This window comes from Melanotaenia boesemani, chromosome 4 (genome assembly GCF_017639745.1).
Source record: "Melanotaenia boesemani isolate fMelBoe1 chromosome 4, fMelBoe1.pri, whole genome shotgun sequence".
Taxonomy (NCBI): Eukaryota; Metazoa; Chordata; class Actinopteri; order Atheriniformes; family Melanotaeniidae; genus Melanotaenia; species Melanotaenia boesemani.
The window spans coordinates 38,867,052-38,885,858 of record NC_055685.1 but is presented as its reverse complement, the minus strand read 5'-3'; the positions used below and the strand labels follow the sequence as shown (position 1 = coordinate 38,885,858).

The 18,807-nt window shown below is 44.5% G+C and overlaps 1 protein-coding gene across 3 annotated transcripts in view; it reads left to right on the top strand.

Moving 5' to 3' along the window:
* Window positions 1-225: 225 nt before the first annotated feature.
* LOC121638481 (microtubule-associated tumor suppressor 1 homolog) overlaps window positions 226-18,807 on the top strand; it is a 79,242-nt gene continuing 60,660 nt past the window's right edge. For 2 of the 3 annotated variants that reach the window (XM_041983310.1, XM_041983308.1), the window contains exon 1: window positions 226-424. The gene's annotated coding sequence lies outside the window, so the exon portion shown is untranslated. Of the gene's footprint in view, window positions 425-10,181; window positions 10,333-18,807 lie in introns of those variants that run through there. The other variant, XM_041983309.1, reaches the window with a different exon arrangement.

The window sequence follows — 18,807 nt, the reverse complement described above, 5'->3', positions numbered from 1 at the left end:
GAATAAAATATTTGGCATCATAAGTTTCTGTTGGTCAGATGTCCCGTCTTCTCTCTGCTTTTAGGTTGAAACTCAGCTTAAATCTGACTGAGCAGAAATAAAAACAACCCCAAGCTGCACCAGCTTCTACTAAACTTTACTGACCGTGTATTCCTCCGCCTGAAACATAGTCCGTGACCGTGTCACCGCTGGAGGCGTGACGATTAATACGGCTCATTCATTGGTTCCGGTTCTCAACAGGTGTGTAAGCGCGTGCGTGACTCAGTCGGTCAGACTGTCCACGGAGAAGTTCCTCTAACGGAGCTGAGACCATTTCTGATGGAGTGGCGAGAAATGTGAGAAATCTCGCGCTCGCGCTGTAATCAGGTGAGCGTAGCGGACAGCAGGTTGATCTGCAAGAGTCCACGCGAGGCTGCGGGTGACGGTGAGTGTGCATGTATCTCTTCATCATCATCATCATTATCACAGTTCACACACCAAACTTCGTTTAAAATAGAGCGATTTCATGCTGGCGCGTGCCTGGCGGAAGCAGGAGCGCCGTCTCAGATGACTTGGCCCTCTTTTTGAAGGGGAGAGACTCGTGCAACAAATTCGTCATGCACATTATCAAGAACAGACAAAAAATATCCGAGTTAGGTTAGGATAAACAGGTTAAAGTAACTTAGTCTGCCTTAAACGAAGAGTTCTCCACAGAGCTGCATCTACATCTCTCACCACTAATTAGGTATTAATGCAGCATCGCTGGAGATCAGGTGTCCTTATGACATTATGTGGCGTCTCCTGCACTGGGAAATGATCATGTTCCAAGAAAGGATGAAGTCAGTGCTTGGCTTTTACAGTCTGTTGCCTTTTTTTTAAGGAATGTGGAATCAGCAAAGTTCCACCCAATCCATGCTGAATGAAATGATTTACAGCCTGTGCGTGCAAACAGCCTCTAGCAAACGTACTGAATGTATGGACACTCATGAACTGGATCACCTGCAGTGGAGGTGATCCACTCCCTGCCACACACAGCCTTGAAACGTCCACGGTGTGTGTCTGTTCAGTGGACTGTGCCAGTGTGTAGTGGACATTTGTGCTGCAGCAGCATTCTGAGGGTTACATAACAGGTTGTCCTCTGCATCATCCTGCAGGGCAGCCCGGGATTAAATAAAGACTTGGTGCGTCTCCGTGGCATTGCAGAGCTCTCCTGCTGCACCTCAACAGCTTTACTGAGCTGGCGTGGTCCATTTCTGTCCAGTACAGGCTACCAGGAGGTCCTCTGCAGATTCTGTATGCCGACATGTCTTGAATAACTTATTACTGCTGGAAGCAGCAGCTCGGACTGCTGCAGTGCACCTCTCCTTAAAGCCATAAGTTACTCTTTTTTTACAGCATCAGATAGCTTCACATAGCAGATCATTTCTTTAAACTGTGGACTAACAAAAAGTTTGACTTCCTTTAATTCACAGAGTAAAACTAAACAATGAAAGGACTTAAAGCAAGAAACCTACCACCACAGATGCTCCTCAACATCTTATCGATGGGCCTGACAATCTCATTTTTGGATGCTGTTCTGAGCAGATTTCAATATTCTGTAAGCGCTCTTAAAGGCAGAAGCATGAAACAGAAGCATTTTATGGGATAGATTACCTTCTGAGACCTAAAGAATAATGAAACCAGAGTTATTTTAGGGTAAATATGTCTTTAGAAAACACAGCAAGTCCTGTTACATGCATTTAAATGAAAGTTTTTCTGTGAAGGGTGTCATGGTGTTTCTGCAAGACTAATCCAGCCACTCCTTGTTTTAAGGGTAATTGTAACGGCGAGTTTATCATAATTGGCATTTTTGTGTGTAAATGGGTGTGAGATAACTGAAGGCTGCTCTCTGCTCGGGCTTGTTGTTGCGGTTTTTACTGTTTCTGCTTTTGATTGTGGCTTTTGTGTTATTTACCTCTCGAGCCCAGCCCGAAACCTCAGTGTCGACCTAACTGGTTTCATCATAAAGACCGTTAACAAGTAGACAGGAAACTTTTTTCTTTGTGAAGATGTCTGTGTTACATACATTCATCTGCAACTAAACCAGGACCACCTTCTAGTACCAGGTTCACCTTCTAGTACCGGGTCGTCCTCTTTATCGGGTCCACCTTCTAGTACCGGGTCCTCCTCTTCATCAGGTCCACCTTCTAGTACCGGGTCGTCCTCTTCATCAGGTCCACCTTCTAGTACCGGGTCCTCCTCTTCATCAGGTCCACCTTCTAGTACCGGGTCGTCCTCTTCATCAGGTCCACCTTCTAGTACCGGGTCCTCCTCTTCATCAGGACCACCTTCTAGTACCGGGTCCTCCTCTTCATCGGGTCCACCTTCTAGTACCGGGTCGTCCTCTTCATCGGGTCCACCTTCTAGTACCGGGTCCTCCTCTTCATCGGGTCCACCTTCTAGTACCGGGTCGTCCTCTTCATCGGGTCCACCTTCTAGTACCGGGTCCTCCTCTTCATCGGGTCCACCTTCTAGTACCGGGTCGTCCTCTTCATCAGGACCATCTTCTAGTACCGGGTCGTCCTCTTCATCAGGACCACCTTCTAGTACCGGGTCGGACCTTTTTAATCCTGGTGTGATAGATGAAGCAGGTGGTAGAAACCTTCCTCAGAGGTTTTCTCCATATTAACATGACAGCATCACACAGTTGCTGCAGATTTGTCGGCTGCATCCATGATGAGAATCTCCCGTTCCACCACATCCCAAAGCTGCTCTACTGGACTGAGATCTGGTGGCTGTGGAGGCCGTTGGAGTCCAGTGAACTCATCGTCATGTTCTAGAAAGCAGGTGGAGATGATCTGAGCTTTGTGACATGGTGCATTATCCTGCTGGAAGTAGCATCAGAAGATGCTCCACTGTGGTCATAAAGGGATGGACATGGTCAGCAACAATACTCAGGTAGGCTGTGCTGGTTAAACCAGGCCACGTTGGTACTAAGGGGCCCAAAGTGGACCAAGAAAATCTCCCCCCACCATTACACCAGCAGCAGCCTGAAGCGTTGATCCAAGGCAGGATGGATCCATGTTTTCATGATGTTTGCAGCAGATTCTGAGCCGAGCATCTGAATGTGGAGCTGAAATGGAGACTCATCAGACCAGCAACGTTTCTCCATCTTCTATTGTCCAGTGTTGGTGAGTGTGTGTGAATTGTAGCCTCAGTTTCCTGTTCTTAGCTGGCAGGAGGAACCCGGTGTGTCTTCTGCTGCATCCTGGTCCAAACAACTGCTGCTCTGGATGTTTTCCCTACTTCAGACCATCTCTGGAAACCCTGGAGATGGTTGTGGGTGGAAATCCCAGTAAATACTCAGACCAGCAACTATGTTCAAAGTCTCTTAAATCCTCTTTCTTCCTCATTCTGATGCTCAGTTTGATTTCAGCATGTCAACATGAGTACATGCTGCCGTGTGATTGGCTGACATTAAAAAGACCAAAGAATGTTTGTGGATTTCTGTAAAATGGTGCGTTCCATTTGTACTCCACTGTCCATCGGTAGTAAGATGGTGGAGAGGACCTGTCCTGGACAATCCACATCGCCTCTTCAGAGAGCTGAAAACCCTCAGCAGCTAATGGTGAACTTGCACCACTGTGCCACTGGTGTGTTCTGACCTTGGGTTTCTGAGTGTGGTTCTGCAGCTGCACTGAGGCTGAGCAGCAGAAACTCCAGAGGGGGGTGAAAAAAGCTGGAAAATCATTGGACCGGCCTCCTAGAGATGGCAACCGTCATCACTTGTTCCACCTGCTGCCCTCTGGGAGGAGAAACAGGACCATCTGTGCCAGAACCACACGACTGGCCCACAGCCGCTTTCCTCATGCAGTGAGGCTACTGATAGGACAGGCCTTCCTCTCTCTGCCTCCATCCATCTTCACTCTCCACCTTCCACCTTTAGGATTGTTGCAGCTTTTGAACAACTTTCATCTTTTACCTTAGTGCACCAGTTCTTCTGCACGCAGACGGGACTGTATTTAGATATTTCCACTCTTCCAGCATTATTTTTGTGTCAGATTGCAGCTATTCTGCTACAGGGCAGCTGGGAGTCAAAGCTAGCTGGATGTTGTTCCTGCTTTCTGAAGAAATGTTCAAAACTAGTTTTAAAATGTAGCTTCCAGAAGCTTTCCAAGTCCAGGTAGAGGGCCTGTAGCCTTTTCCATCAGAATAATATGGATGGAAGAGCCTGAGAAAATGAGTTCCTGGAGTTACAGACCAGTTATGGAGACATATGGCCAGTATCACTGGTCTTTTTCTACATTTTCTCTTAGGTTAAAAGCTGCAGGAGATCTCTTTTCATCAGTTTCTGTAACAGATCCAAATGAATCGTGTTCAGGATGGAAAGATGCATTTTAAACACCGGGTCATTTTCTGCACCGCCTCCTGTGTTGAGACGAGCCAGTACGCCTCAGCTTCCTCTGTTAGCACAAACCTGCGATACCTTCACTGAGCCCTGCAGAGGAGAGCAGCACAACAACCAAAAATAGGCTGCAGCCACACACTGAGCACACACAGTGTGTGTAGGAGTGTGTTGTATCCATCTGCTGCAAGTTATAAGAGTCTGGGTCCAAAAGTCCGGCCTGAATGTTAAAGTTTTCATTTCTAAGAGGATCGTTGTGCATGTTTAAGTCTCAATAAAATCATTTCTGTTTGCTTTCTTAGCTGAATGGGTTTCAGGTGGAAACAGAAGACGAGTCTCTTTAGGGTTCTTGGAGGTGTTTTTTTTTTAATGCAGGGACCCCACACGCCGCTTTAACAAAGCCCAGTTAGCTGCTGCTGCTTACAGTCTACAGACAGCAGAGGAACCACCAGCACATGCAAACACTGCTGCAGCTTTCAGGAAACCTCTTTATAGTAAATCTGAACCTTGAAACTGGTCATCTCTGCCCTCTTTTAGCAAACAGATGTTAGCAAACATTTACAACCAGCAGAAAAATCATGCTGCAGGTCACTCCACAAAGTCTAACGTTCACCCTCATTTTTTGGTTTGTTTTTGTTTCATCGGCTCCGTTTAGCTGCTAAATGCTGCTAACAGCAGGTTCACCTGATCAACTACCAAACAAATATCTGATCAGTTCAACACTTTGTCGTTATAACACAGTTGTAAATAACAATCAAATCCAGATTATTGTGTAACTTCATATTAGTTTTGAGGATAAATATTTGTATTTACTTTCATTTGCATTGATTTCTTTAGGAAAAATGAACAAAGCAGCATATGCAGAAAAATCTGGAACACCGTGAAGAGACGCAGCCGGCTGGTGAAGCAACCTGAACCGTGTTCCTGTAGTTTGTTTTCCAATCAGCTCAGCTGGAAGGATTTCACTCCTTTTTACGGTTTGTGAAGCTCTCTGTGGGAAGGTTAGATCCAGCTGTTGCTGCTGTTGTCATGGCAACACTTTGTACACAGATCAGTTTGCTGCACTATGATGTGAAACCAGACCTGTGAATCTGAACCGTGTCTACCTGAGAGGAGTCTCAGTGAGAAGCCAGCGGAGACGGAGCTCTTATAGAAGATCCAGTCCATCATGAGGGCTTGGAAAAAACTTCTCACTTCCTGTGTCAAACGGGCCGGAGTTGGTTAGAACATTTGTTTCAGTCAACGTTTCCAGAGATACCAGTGCTCGAGAGATTACATTGTTGGTTTTTAAGAAGTAAAATCTTAATTTTAAAAAAAGATACATCTGAATAAACAATGCTACCAAACGTTGAATAGAATCAATAAATAGAATCTACCATCATCATAATAAACAGCAGGCAGCACAAGATCCTGCAGTCCAGCAGAAACCAGGAAGCAGCGATGCTAACATGTAGCATAACAACATGAGTAGCAGGAAGCTGCGATGCTAACATGTAGCATAGCAACATGACTAGCAGGAAGCAGCGATGCTAACATGTAGCATAACAACATGAGTAGCAGGAAGCAGCGATGCTAACATGTAGCATAGTAACATGAGTAGCAGGAAGCAGTGATGCTAACAGGTAGCATAGCAACATGAGTAGCAGGAAGCAGCGATGCTAACAGGTAGCATAGCAACATGACTAGCAGGAAGCAGCGATGCTAACATGTAGCATAGCAACATGACTAGCAGGAAGCAGCGATGCTAACATGTAGCATAGCAACATGTGTAGCAGGAAGCAGCGATGCTAACATGTAGCATAGCAACATGAGTAGCAGGAAGCAGCGATGCTAACGTGTAGCATAGCAACATGAAGCAGCGATGCTAACATGTAGCATAGCAACATGTGTAGCAGGAAACAGCAATGCTAACATGTAGCATAGCAACATGAGTAGCAGGAAACAGCAATGCTAACATGTAGCATAGCAACATGAGTAGCAGGAAACAGCAATGCTAACATGTAGCATAACAACATGTGTAGCAGGAAACAGCAATGCTAACATGTAGCATAGCAACATGACTAGCAGGAAACAGCAATGCTAACATGTAGCATAGCAACATGACTAGCAGGAAGGATTGATGCTAACATGTAGCATAGCAACATGGCGTGAGAAACTCAGCTCAAAGACTCCACGAAGCATCGGCATCCGAACCAAACAGTTATCTGGGAATGTAGAAACCAGGAGAGCAGCTCTGTCCACTGTTGTTAGATAATGAAGCTTCGTAAAGGCCAACTAATAAAATCCGAACAGAACTTATAACTAACATTACTGTGTTGTCTGTATGTTGGCTGTGCTTAAAGGTTGAGGTTTCACATTTTCACATTGAAAAAGCCGGCGGAGTAGATCCATTGTGATGTGGAAGTTGTAATAAATGTGTGTGTAAATAAAATGAGTTGGTTGGAGGTTTTACTGTGTAAAGTTTGCTCTGCATTTTTTGGGGTCTGAGGTCGGACATCTTCAGGATGTGACGGCGTCTCTAGCTGGCCTACGTTTTACTGTTTCGCTCCACCTTCTCTGCAGAATAACGCTGTTTTGTGGGGAATGATTTTCCATGTGACTGTTTAAGCTGCAGCGTGTTTTAAGAGCAGAAGTTAATCAGATTGTTGTGCTGATAATCTGTCTGTTAGCGCTAATAAAAACCAGCGTGTATATTTGTGTGCTGTTCCAGTGACCCGACCCTCATGAAGCTGAAGCCGGTCCGTGTTCATTAAGCTGTAGCATGTGCCGTGCAGAACGCCCTGCACATGAACAGACTTTCCTTCAAGCCGTCGGTTTGTCTCCGAGGTCCAGCTGCACTCTTTGGCATCACAAGTTAGGAGCATGTAGCTATGAGGAATATGAAAGGAGAAAATTCAGCTCTACCTGCTTTATGAGCCACACTTATCTACAGACTTTTGCTATTGGTGACCGGACTTGATTTTCTGCTGCAGTGTTAAATGGACGGATGAAATATCGAATGAAAACATCTCAGAGTTGCTGTACTTGATCTCAGAATGTTGCAGCTGCAACATTAGAGGAGAGTCAGACATCAGATCAGGGTCATGTGACCTAGCTCAGCCTTTTCTCCCTGTTCACCTTCCTCACGAATGGCTTCCTGGCAGCCACGTTTCCATGGAGACCATTTCTGATTAGGCTTCCGCCAACAAGGTCCAGATGCATCTTTCAGGTCCTGGTTCAGGTCTTTGCTGGATCTCAGATCCTGTTCATCTGCTGTAGATAGGTTTCAGTCCAGACTCTTCTTCTTCTGCCCTCCACGTGTCCAGTTTCTGCCTCCGTGCTGAGATAAGCCAGGTTTCACCTACCAGCTCTGTGGGAATCACCTCGTTGCTGCTAACATCCGGTTTTCTGTCAGAATGTCGGATCTCTGCTGGGTTGATCATTGAAAAGGCAGAGAACGTCCTTAGAACCTCAGAAATCTGAGGCTGAGGGGTTAAGGTTCTGGTGGAGGGTTGCAGAAGCTTTTAATGGATCAAATAATACAGATGTAGGCATATTTGTATTATAACAGATTAGTTTGTAAAATCTACAGAAAATGAGGAAATCAGTTCTGTAGCATAGATGTGATCCAGCAGAAAGAAGGGACTTTTATCATCTGTCAGTGGCTAAATTTCTTTGTTTATTAAATTTTTTTTTATGTCTGTTATTGTTTAAAAACTGCAGAAACTAGAAGTTCAGACTGAAATCATTCTTCAGAGCAGTTGGCCTCTCAGGGTGAAAGAAGTCATCTTATTAACTTTAGTGGGCCAGCAGATTGCTCAGTCAGCCATGTTGCTGCTTTCCAAAGGGGAGGTCTTGCTGCAGGGTCTCAGCGTGTGCCCGCTCCATTACGCCATCGGATTATTAAATCATAGTTGGCTTAAAGTTAGGCCATGTCAGTGATCTGCTGCGGTAGAAGTTTCATATCCAAATAAATGTAGTGCAAGCCGCAGATTTGAGATTTTAAAAGACTGAATGAGCAGTAATATTTTATGTAGCGGGTCTTTGGTTGTAAGCTCGTCCTCTGTGTTCACATTTAGAGATTTCAGACTTCAGTCCAACCTGGTTTTACTGGCACATAAAATCCCAGCAGCTCAGTGCCGATCAATAACTGCAGCTTAACCATAAATGTTTCAGATAATTCCAACTTATTTGGACTTATTTTATACTTATTTTCCTGCATGCTGTGAAACAAAAACCCGCTGCCTGCTCAGAGACAACCTCTACAAGCCGCCGTCTATCTGAGGAAACAACAGGTCCAGAAGCTCAGAGACGGGCACGTTTCTGCTAGATTAGTGTTTTCTTTGGCCTATTTTCATGTCCTCAGTCCTCGCTGCTGCTGCAGGGTGATGATGGCTTGCATGGAGGCCAGGTTGGGTTTTTGTATCGTCCCTGGCTTTGCCATTTACTGACTGATTGTCATGTTTTTTATGTTCAGGAAATAGAAGAATCCATCCATCTGGACGATTGAATCACAGCTGATTCATATAAAAGATGTAGTCCAACTGCCCGACTCTATTCAGAACCAAAGTACACAGTCTGCTTTAACCTGCTGTAGTTTTATTATTCATTTATTTGAAAAGGACATGTTGCACATTGAAGATCATATAAGGAAAAAATACTAAATGTAAATGTGCACAGAGTTAGCATAGCAGCTAACTTGCATCTGTTTTCCTGGGCAGGTCTCAGACAGCCACAAGAATGCAAATAATAACAAAATACATAGAAAAGTAAAGTAAAAACTGGTTATAATTTAGTATAAATTCATAACTGAATTGCATTTGTTTTTAAAAATACGGAACAGATTTTTCTTATGTGGTAAAAGATTAACTGTCACAACTCTCACATCACAAGGATTTGACTTTCTCTGTCCTGTCCACGTTTTTTTCCTGTTTTATGTCCTGCTTTACGGGCTGCTGAGACGTCCTCCACCATCACACCTGCCACATTTTTTCTAGAAAAAAATGGAAAAAAAAATATTTAATGTTAGTTTGGAGGGAATATTTCTTTTTCTGGTGTACTTTCCCATAAAAACAGGGAAGGAAAACAAAGCAACACAAGCGCTGACAGGGGTGAAGTTTTCCTTCCTGATCTGATCTCGTGGTGGGAAGTCTGGATGCTGGGGGTCTTAAAGATGTGATTATTTGTGAATTAATCTGGACCTCCCAGTTATGAGGCAGAGTCTGCTGTAAATTGTTCAGTCCTCGAGGCTACGAAGCCACCACGTACCACCACACCTCCACCACCGTGCCTTACAGGGACAAAGGGAAAGAATCGCGTTTCGGATAACTTTTAGCGGCAAGGTGTGTGTGTTTGTGTGTGTAGAAGCCCGTAGCCTTGGTTCAGCCCTGGGTTGGTATTCGGCCCGTTTGCAGGATAAATGTGACTCATTTCCAGTCCTCTCTCTGGGATCGACCCTCTCATTGGCTCCCTGGCTCCACTCCTCCCCTCTACATCAGAGTTCATGGCTTACTTTCTTCTTCAGTCCAAGGCCTCCCCTCCAGTTTCCCCTCAGACTCTGAGACTGAGAACAAGGAGGGGGACCGGTGCTGCTAGGCAACAGCCAGCCCCACCGGTCAGAACTGGCCCCTCCTCCCTCTTTCTTGCAGAGTGAGGTTACCTGGAAAGCCCAGGATTTCTGAGTGAAAGCACACATGAGACGGAGTAAAACCTGTATGTGTTGAGGTTACTGCAGCACCGAGCAGCGTGCTTGTGTTTCAGAACCAAAAAGGGAGGCGCATTCCTCCCCCGCCTCCTCCCTCCCACCCTCTCACAGCCTGTGCAGTCTTCCCTGGCCTCAGCCCGGCAGAGATGGGATAGCACGCGACGCGTGAGCGTGCAGCGCAGTGCAGAGCGCGGTGTGAGGACGGACCGCTGGCACGTCCCAGACTCAAGCAGAGCAGCTGAAGGAGCCATTCTTACTTTTACTGCAGGGGTCTCCAGCCTGAGGAGTAAGTTCTGCACATGTGGGAATTTCATTAATGCGTGTTTGTTCCAGGGCAGAGGTCTTTTGGAAAGTGAACGATCCGTGCACTTTAACGTTGGCTGGTGCACCACAAGTCAATCATTGATCCTGGCTGTGAGTCATTTCCAGCCAACAGGCCTGAATAGCTACAAACGTCTCCTCCTTTACAGGAAATGTTTATTTTCATTGTGTTTAAAGTTTCTACTGCCAGGACGTAAAATCAGGACAAATCTCTGCACATTTGTTAGGATTAATGATTGAGTGAGGGCAGGCTGGCGGTTCTGTGGCGACACAAAGCCGTGGTGCTGTAGAAGCTGGTGGGTTTGATGGTTTCCAGATGCGCCGTGGAGATGCTTGCAGATGTAACTGAATCCCTCCACTGCACACAAACAACTGGATCTTTGTTTCCCTGAGCTGGAGGGTTTGGGGCAGATCTCATTTAAAAGTTCATGTTTGAGGTGCTTTTTATGTTTCATTGCATGAACAGAAACAGGACAGAGTGACAGATTAATACAAGCAGGGGATGACATGACCTGTTAGGGATGGAGGTTTACAGCCAGAGCTGAGGTTTTGCTGCTCCTGGAGGCTCGCGCCCGCATGAGCAGGATCATCCTGCAGAACTCTGGCGGGTCACCGACCCTGCTGACCCGTCCATGTACCGGAGTATCCAGCCACGTATGGGAACGCCATGGGTCCTGATCCTGACCCTGACCCTGACCCACCACTGTACCTCTAGTTCAGAAACAGAACTGATTCAGTTTCAGGTTGTTTCTCCATGTTTTTTTAACGTTTCTCTTGAATTTGAAATTCCAACTTCAGTCTCTCTTAAAGTTCAACTGGTCAAATTTACAACCCGTTCAGGTCATTAGAGGACAAAAAAAAGAAAAGAAAATTCTATAAAACATTACAGATTAATGCCCCCTCCTTTTTTAATGTCCCTCCTGACCAGAAATATCAAATATGTAATTATTCAGATCATTTTAACCATTTAAATGCCAGTTTGATCACATGATGCCACTGTTTTATGGAAAAAACTACCCATAAAACTAATTATTTTCCATCGGTTGGTGAGATGCTGATTTTAGTTTTCCTAAGTTTTAGTACTTTTGAGATTGATTGATTGAAAAAGAAAAAGAAGTAGTTTTTGTGTATTTAAAAGGAAACAGTGCTGCATGTTTTCCACATACATTGTTTGACTCCTGCAGACGTCTACAATTATTCATTTTATCCACTCTACAAAAATATTTAAAAGATTTTATATTTCTATCATATTATACAAATGTAGTGGTTTTATTTTCCTGTTTATCACAGAGACCAGCTTGGTAATTTATAATGCATGTGTAAATATATCCTATATCTATTTATTCTATGGTGAGTGACCGTGAAGTAGCTCATTTACAAACATACCACCCATGCATGTACCAGAAAACTGCTTTCAAACAGCAAATGAAAGGATTCATATTAAAAACTGTGACATCATATAATCAGACTGACATTTAAAGGGTTAAAATGATGTAAATAATTAAATTTTTGGTAGATTTTATTATGTCTGAAGGTGGACAAACGATTTTGAGCACAAGTATTAATCTGTAATGTTTTTATGGCAGAGATGACTTTTCTGTCCTCAGGGGAAAAAGTAAATTTGTCCTGTGGACCCTCACGTAAATTTTTATTGGAATTTCAAAGATCATCAAAAGAAACTCCTTCTTACAAAAATCGTCTCGTTTGGGGAAACGCCTGCAGGATCGTGGCCAGAAACTGAGCCACAAATAACCTGAAAGGACAAAAACGTCCTTTAGGGGTCAAATGGTAGAAAACTGAAGCAGCCACTGAAGGTTAACAAGGATTCGATGAGGAACTGTGTCGTTTTAATGAGGCTGTGTTTCCACAGCGCGTCATGTATCCGGGCATCGATCCGCTGGTGCTGGGGTCAGCTACTCGGTGATGTAACGGCTCTGTTTACAGTGTGCCGTTTAACATCAGGCCCACTTCTGAGTGGACTGGCTCTGAGCCAGACAGCTCAGTTTCTGCATCTAGAACCTTCCTTGTTACTCTGCATGGTGCTCTGGCTGTCCATTAGCAGCAGGCTCATTAGTCTAATGCTTTCGGTCATCAGTGACTCTGATGCTCAAGTGCTTTCAGCGTCAGTTCCCTCTGAAGCTTTGGAACATCCTGCATGGTGATGTTGGTGGTTTTGACTGCTCATAGCCACAAAGTGACATTTTAATCCTGTAACATCACAAAAACTGGAAATAATTTATTGAACAAAAACAAAATGACAATGCAGAAACTGCCTTTCCAGCATTGCTTTAGCTCATGGAGGTTTGCAGCCTTGGTTTCTGCACATCTCTCTGAAGTCCCACCACAGCATTTCCCTCAGGTTTCATCTCATACAAATCGGTGTCCTCCTTTTGCTCCACATATTCATCAGCTGGTATTTCTGGAGAAAATTCCATCTCATGTAAGTCCAATAAAAGGCTGGTTTGTCGGCTTTAGCTTACGATGAGGTTCTGGCCGTGCACGTGCTCTGGATGATGTCTCACGGGGCTTTGAGGGGCTCTTCATCTCTGTCATCATTCAACAAACATGTTGAATGATCCTCTTTGTCCATACAAAGGCTAAGACAGCAGCAAATTATTATTTACAAGCTGTTCTTCATCTACATCCATCCTACCTCTAAACTTTTCTCCATGATGGTCGTCTTTCATGTATTTTTTTCCCTTTGCCTGGAGCAAACTGCACTTGATATATCACGACTTCTGTCTTTGGACACAATTAAGAAAATGCTGGATGAACTGGAGGCAGTTACACTTGTTTGTGTGTTCTGTTTGATTTGTGTTTTTCATGTCTTAGTTTGCATGTGTGTGTGTTTTAGAAATAAAAACTCTGTCGTGACTCTGCAGAGGACGGACTCCAAGGCTGATCTTCAGGCAGAAACAAAGGTTTATTTAACAAAAGAGAAATGTTAACAGAAAATACAGATGACAGGATTTGGCTTAATGCCATAGGGACAGTTGTTATAACACAGGAATCAGCAACTCCGGTCCTCGGGGGGTCGGTGGATGTTTACCTGTAGCAGCACACCTGGTTCAAATGAACAGATGTGTGCAGAACTTGACAAACTGTTGGAGATCCATTTTATTTGAATCAAGGTTGCATAGAGAACATTCAACCTGCAGGACACTGACCCTGGAGGACTGGAGCTGCTGGGTCCTGTTACAGCAGACCGGTCAGGAGTGACTGGAGAGACCAGGTTTTATCCGGCAGAGTTTGAGGGGCCAATGAGGGACAGGTGTGCAACAGTCCCGTTAAGTTGCAGGTATAGAGGGAGGAGAAACGGAGTAAAACCAGGAAGCGCAGGTGAAGCCAGAGAGATGGAGCATGACAAAATCAAGTTGAGGTCTGGACTCCGGCTGGACCAGGGCAACACCTTGGTCCTGGACTTGCATCAGATGGCATGGCCCTGGTGGCTCACCGAACCGACGCCGTCAGCTGAGCAGCGTATCACCAGCAGGTGGACTCACTGATCATCCTCACTGAGCAGAGCTCACTGGAACTGAACATCTTCAAAACGAAGGAGCTCTGCTGCTCCAGGAGAACATCTGGAGATGCTGCCACACTTCTCCAACCTCTGGAGATTAATGGGCAGGTAGTGGAGCAGGTGGAAGATTTTAAATACCTGGTCATTGAGGCTGACAGAGTCTGACGGCAGCAGCTTCTTCCTGCTGAGAAAGCTGAGGACTTCTGGTGTAGCAGAAAAGTTTTAACAGTTGTTTAGGATCAGAGTCGGTCTGACCACCAGTATTTCATCCTGGTACAGTTTTCTCTGTTAAATATAAATCTAAGCTGTGGGAAGTCAAACATGCTACTAGAATAACCGGCACCACTCAGGCCTAACATAACTTGCTGGGACGTCCACTCCGGGGAAGAGTGATGGCTGTCAGGAATGTTTTCCACATGTGAAGATTCTTCCTTTGAGACCCATGTGACCTATAGAATCAGCCGGGGAAATGTGCAATACATCACAATGTGGGCATTGTGCAAGGCCACTCATGCACTTTATCATGTAACACTGAGCACTTTAACACCATGTGATGTAATTTAACTCTCTTAACAGATCCCCTCCTCCCTCTGGTCTCAAATCAATAATTTTATTCTGTTCTTGTCGCCTTCTTATTATTGTGCGCCTTAAACTCGATTCCATTATTATTATTATTAGTTATTTTATTGTGTTGGCCTGCCAAAGGTTAACGATGCTTTGCTATAACCCTATTTTCATCTGAAGACATAAACACACATTTTTCTTGTTCTTTAGATGTCCTGAAACATTTTCCTTTTTCATCCGACTGCGTCACCTGTCGGATTTTGTATTGTCTCACTTGCCTCCATCTTCCCCGTCACCCGAACCAACACACACCTCATCTTCACATCTTCATCATCAGCAGCAGCACTGCAGTCACATCTTCAGCTGTTAAACACTTTGTTGTCCTCACACACCTCTGCAGCACCTGTAGGAGGTAAAATCCTGAAGGCAGCATGATGCGAGCCACACATCGTTCAACCATTCTGCCTCAGAGTGACTCAGCACTTCTTATTGCCATGGTAACAGCTTGAACGGTATTGACAATGTGATGCAATGAGTGCAACTTTGCTGTGTGTGTGTGTGTGTGTGTGTGTTTTCAGTCCTGTGTGTTGCTGTAATGTGATGCAGTGTGACTCATGTCGAGTGTTTGTGTGGAGGAAAGGTGAGGCGGCTGCCTCCTGCCTAATAAAGAGCTCTGTGATTGGCTGCATGCCCGTCTGAAACAGAACCCCTTCAGCACCAAGCCTTTTTCTCCTGCATCTCATAGATGCTTTCACTGTTACAGACGATTCTCAGATGTTTCTGGAAATATCACAGATCATTAACGTTTGATTAGAAAACTGTGTGCATGGTTATCTTTTATAGACCTTAAACCTTTTCTCAAATTTACCACCTTCTGTTGACCTTCGTGGTCATAAATGTCCACACACATAAAAAATAAAAAAAAACAGAAAAAAATTGAATTTTGTTTCATAAGTCATTCAAATATCTTCAGACTCGCTCAAAATGACCAAACATTCGATCCTTTTTAGGGTTTTAACCCTTTAAATGCCACCTTAAATATTTTAATTGCTGCCTTATTCGTTGCAAATAAAGCAAACAAAAACCCTGAATGATTTTTCATATAATGAATATCAGGGGATGAGTCTTAGGTGGTGATGAGTGTTTGGATATGTAAAAAATAAACAGCAAAATTTATCTGATTCCATCAGGATGTTTTTCATGCCCGAAAATTTCCCATTGATTTCCAATAAAACTAAACTCATTCCAGTTTAAAACCATTTAATCTTTAATGTCAGCATTTCATTTGGAAGAAAAGTTGTAATCTTTGATTTTTTTTTCTGTGTTGTCTGTAGTTTTCCATTAAAGGTAGACGCTGGAAATTCTGGTATTTTGCCAGTTGTTGATGTAGTCAAGTCGCCACCAGGGGGCGCTACCAACAGGTTTATTTGTGTGTGGAATAATTTGATTATTAAAACGTTCAAGATGTTTATTAGGAAATATTTCATACACCAAAAAAAACAAATATTGGCCTCACGGTTAAATAATGTAACTTGCCCTCTTACGTAAACAGCGATGTTTCAACCGCTGTCAAACGTCGCCGTCCTCATAATTTCATGGCTGTTTTGCCTCGCCATGGTTACGTCAATTCCTCCACTAGGGGGCAGTGCTGAGTTCAGAGTTCAATCCTACGACCAGGCGTCAGTTTCAGACACTGTTTAGCAGCAGTGACGCGTCGCTATGAAGTTCCAGCTGCCCAACACGCCCTAATCACTCCTGGTTTTTATTCTAAAGCTCGTACAATTTCTACAGTCTGCATTCATTTTCTGCTTTTTTGCTCCCTTCCTGATTTTCTTCTGATTTTCTTTCGCTGGTCACGTTAGCTGTTCTGCTCAGCACTGTCCCCGTGGTTTCCGGTGGTATTGCTCCGTCTTCGGTGTCCAGCGACAGATAGCTAAGCTCCCTGAAAACGAACCAAATTACATGTGTAACCGATGCAAAAGATGGACGAAACTGTCCATCCGTCCGTCTGCGTCCAGCGTAAATGGGCATTATCACAGTTGAAATGGTCACGAAGTAAATAGACTGTCTTTATGATGTACGAGAAAAAGTTCAGAAAATGGACTAAAATGCCTGAGGACGGCAGAAAGTTTGATTATCTTTGTTTACACTCACCTTCACAACCAGCCAATCACACGGCAGCATGTAGTCATGTAGACGTGGTGAAGACGACTTGAAGTTCAAACTGAGCATCAGAATGAGAAGAAAGAGGATTTAAGAGACTTTGAACGTGGTTGCTGGTCTGAGTTTTTACTGGGATTTTCACCCACAACCATCTCCAGGGTTTCCAGAAATGGTCTGAAGATGAGAAAATATCCAGAGCAGCAGGTGTCTGGACCAGGAAGCAGCAGAAGACACACCGGGTGCCTCCTGTCAGCTAAGAACAGGAAACTGAGGCTACAATTCACACACACTCACCAACACTGGACAATAGAAGATGGAGAAACGTTGCTGGTCTGATGAGTCCTGGTTTAACCAGCACAGCCTACCTGAGTATTGTTGCTGACCATGTCCATCCCTTTATGACCACAGTGGAGCATCTTCTGATGCTACTTCCAGCAGGATAATGCACCATGTCACAAAGCTCAGATCATCTCCACCTGCTTTCTAGAACATGACGATGAGTTCACTGGACTCCAACGGCCTCCACAGCCACCAGATCTCAGTCCAGTAGAGCAGCTTTGGGATGTGGTGGAACGGGAGATTCTCATCATGGATGCAGCCGACAAACCTGCAGCAACTGTGTGATGCTGTCATGTTAATATGGAGAAAACCTCTGAGGAAGGTTTCCTCCACCTGCTTCATCTATCACACCAGGATTAAAAAGGTCCGACCCGGTACTAGAAGGTGGACCTGATGAAGAGGACGACCCGGTACTAGAAGGTGGACCCGATGAAGAGGACGACCCGGTACTAGAAGGTGGACCTGATGAAGAGGATGACCTGGTACTAGAAGGTGGACCCGATGAAGAGGACGACCCGGTACTAGAAGGTGGACCCTGAAGAGGACGACCCGGTACTAGAAGGTGGACCCTGAAGAGGACGACCCGGTACTAGAAGGTGGACCCTGAAGAGGACGACCCGGTACTAGAAGGTGGACCTGATGAAGAGGACGACACGGTACTAGAAGGTGGACCTGGTAAATCCTCTTGTCCTTATTTGTTTATATCAACTGTTGCCGGAAGTCTGAAGACACTGAGAGATGAAGTCCTGCTAAAGAGAACTTGACAACCGACCTGTAAATGAGCCTGTTTTAGTGTTGAGTTTAGTTTTTGTTTTTGTTTTTTTTAATCCAGACTCGTGTTTGAGGTTCTGGATGAAACCTCTGGTTTATGTAAATGTCTGCTTTTACCTTAAATAACCTCCAGTGCAGGCGGCTGTGGCTGGCACACGCTGCTCTGAGCTTGATTACAAGCTTTTGTGTGATGAGGCTGACAGATCAGTCTCAAGGTCTGAAGAGGGAAGAAAATGGCTCAAAGTGCTGGAGGCAGAGAGGAGATCCAGGCTTCATCACTCTGCACTTAGCCCAGAACACTCAACAAAATGGCTTTTCCCCCCAAACATGCAGGTTGAAAGAAAAAGGGAGGCTTTGTGGTGATTTTATAAGCTTCTGCCAGCAGAAAGATGGTTGGACTAAATGTCCCTCACTGAATTTAGAGGTTTGAGGTCTGATGTGGTCCTGTTTGTGTCTAAAACCAGATGCAGGCTGGTCTGAAGGCATGAAGTGATCTCGGATAATGGAAAAACAAACTGTGGTGGTCTACAAAGGTCAGGGCTGCATAGTGGAAAGTTTGTTCAGCAGAGGAGGAGGAGGGAAGTCTGACCAAGGAAGATAAGAGGTGGTGGCCAGATGAGAGGGAGGTCTGACTCATCAGGGTGGTCTGAGCTCCACCGTCACCACAGAGGGGTGGATGATTTCACATCAGATGAGAAGATGGTTTAACAATCGAGTTTAATGCTGGATCTTTTCCTTCTGTGTTCAATCAGAAACCAAATAAAAAACCTCCCACACAGCAGCTGGATTCTCACCGATTCCCACGTCAGATTTAGATTTCTGTCCTAAAAGTAGATTTGTAGCAGCTGTGGTCAGTGTGAAGGTAAATCTGGTGATTCAGCTGACTGACGGGATCAGAAGGATCTGAACCAGAACACAAGCTGTCATTTTAATTAATATTAAAGCACAAAAGTTTGTTTCCATTTTGGAATACTTTACTCATTCCTAGGATTACTTTACTCATTCCTAGGATTACTTTACTCATTCCTAGGATTACTTTACTCATTCCTAGGATTACTTTACTCATTTCTAGGATTACTCTAC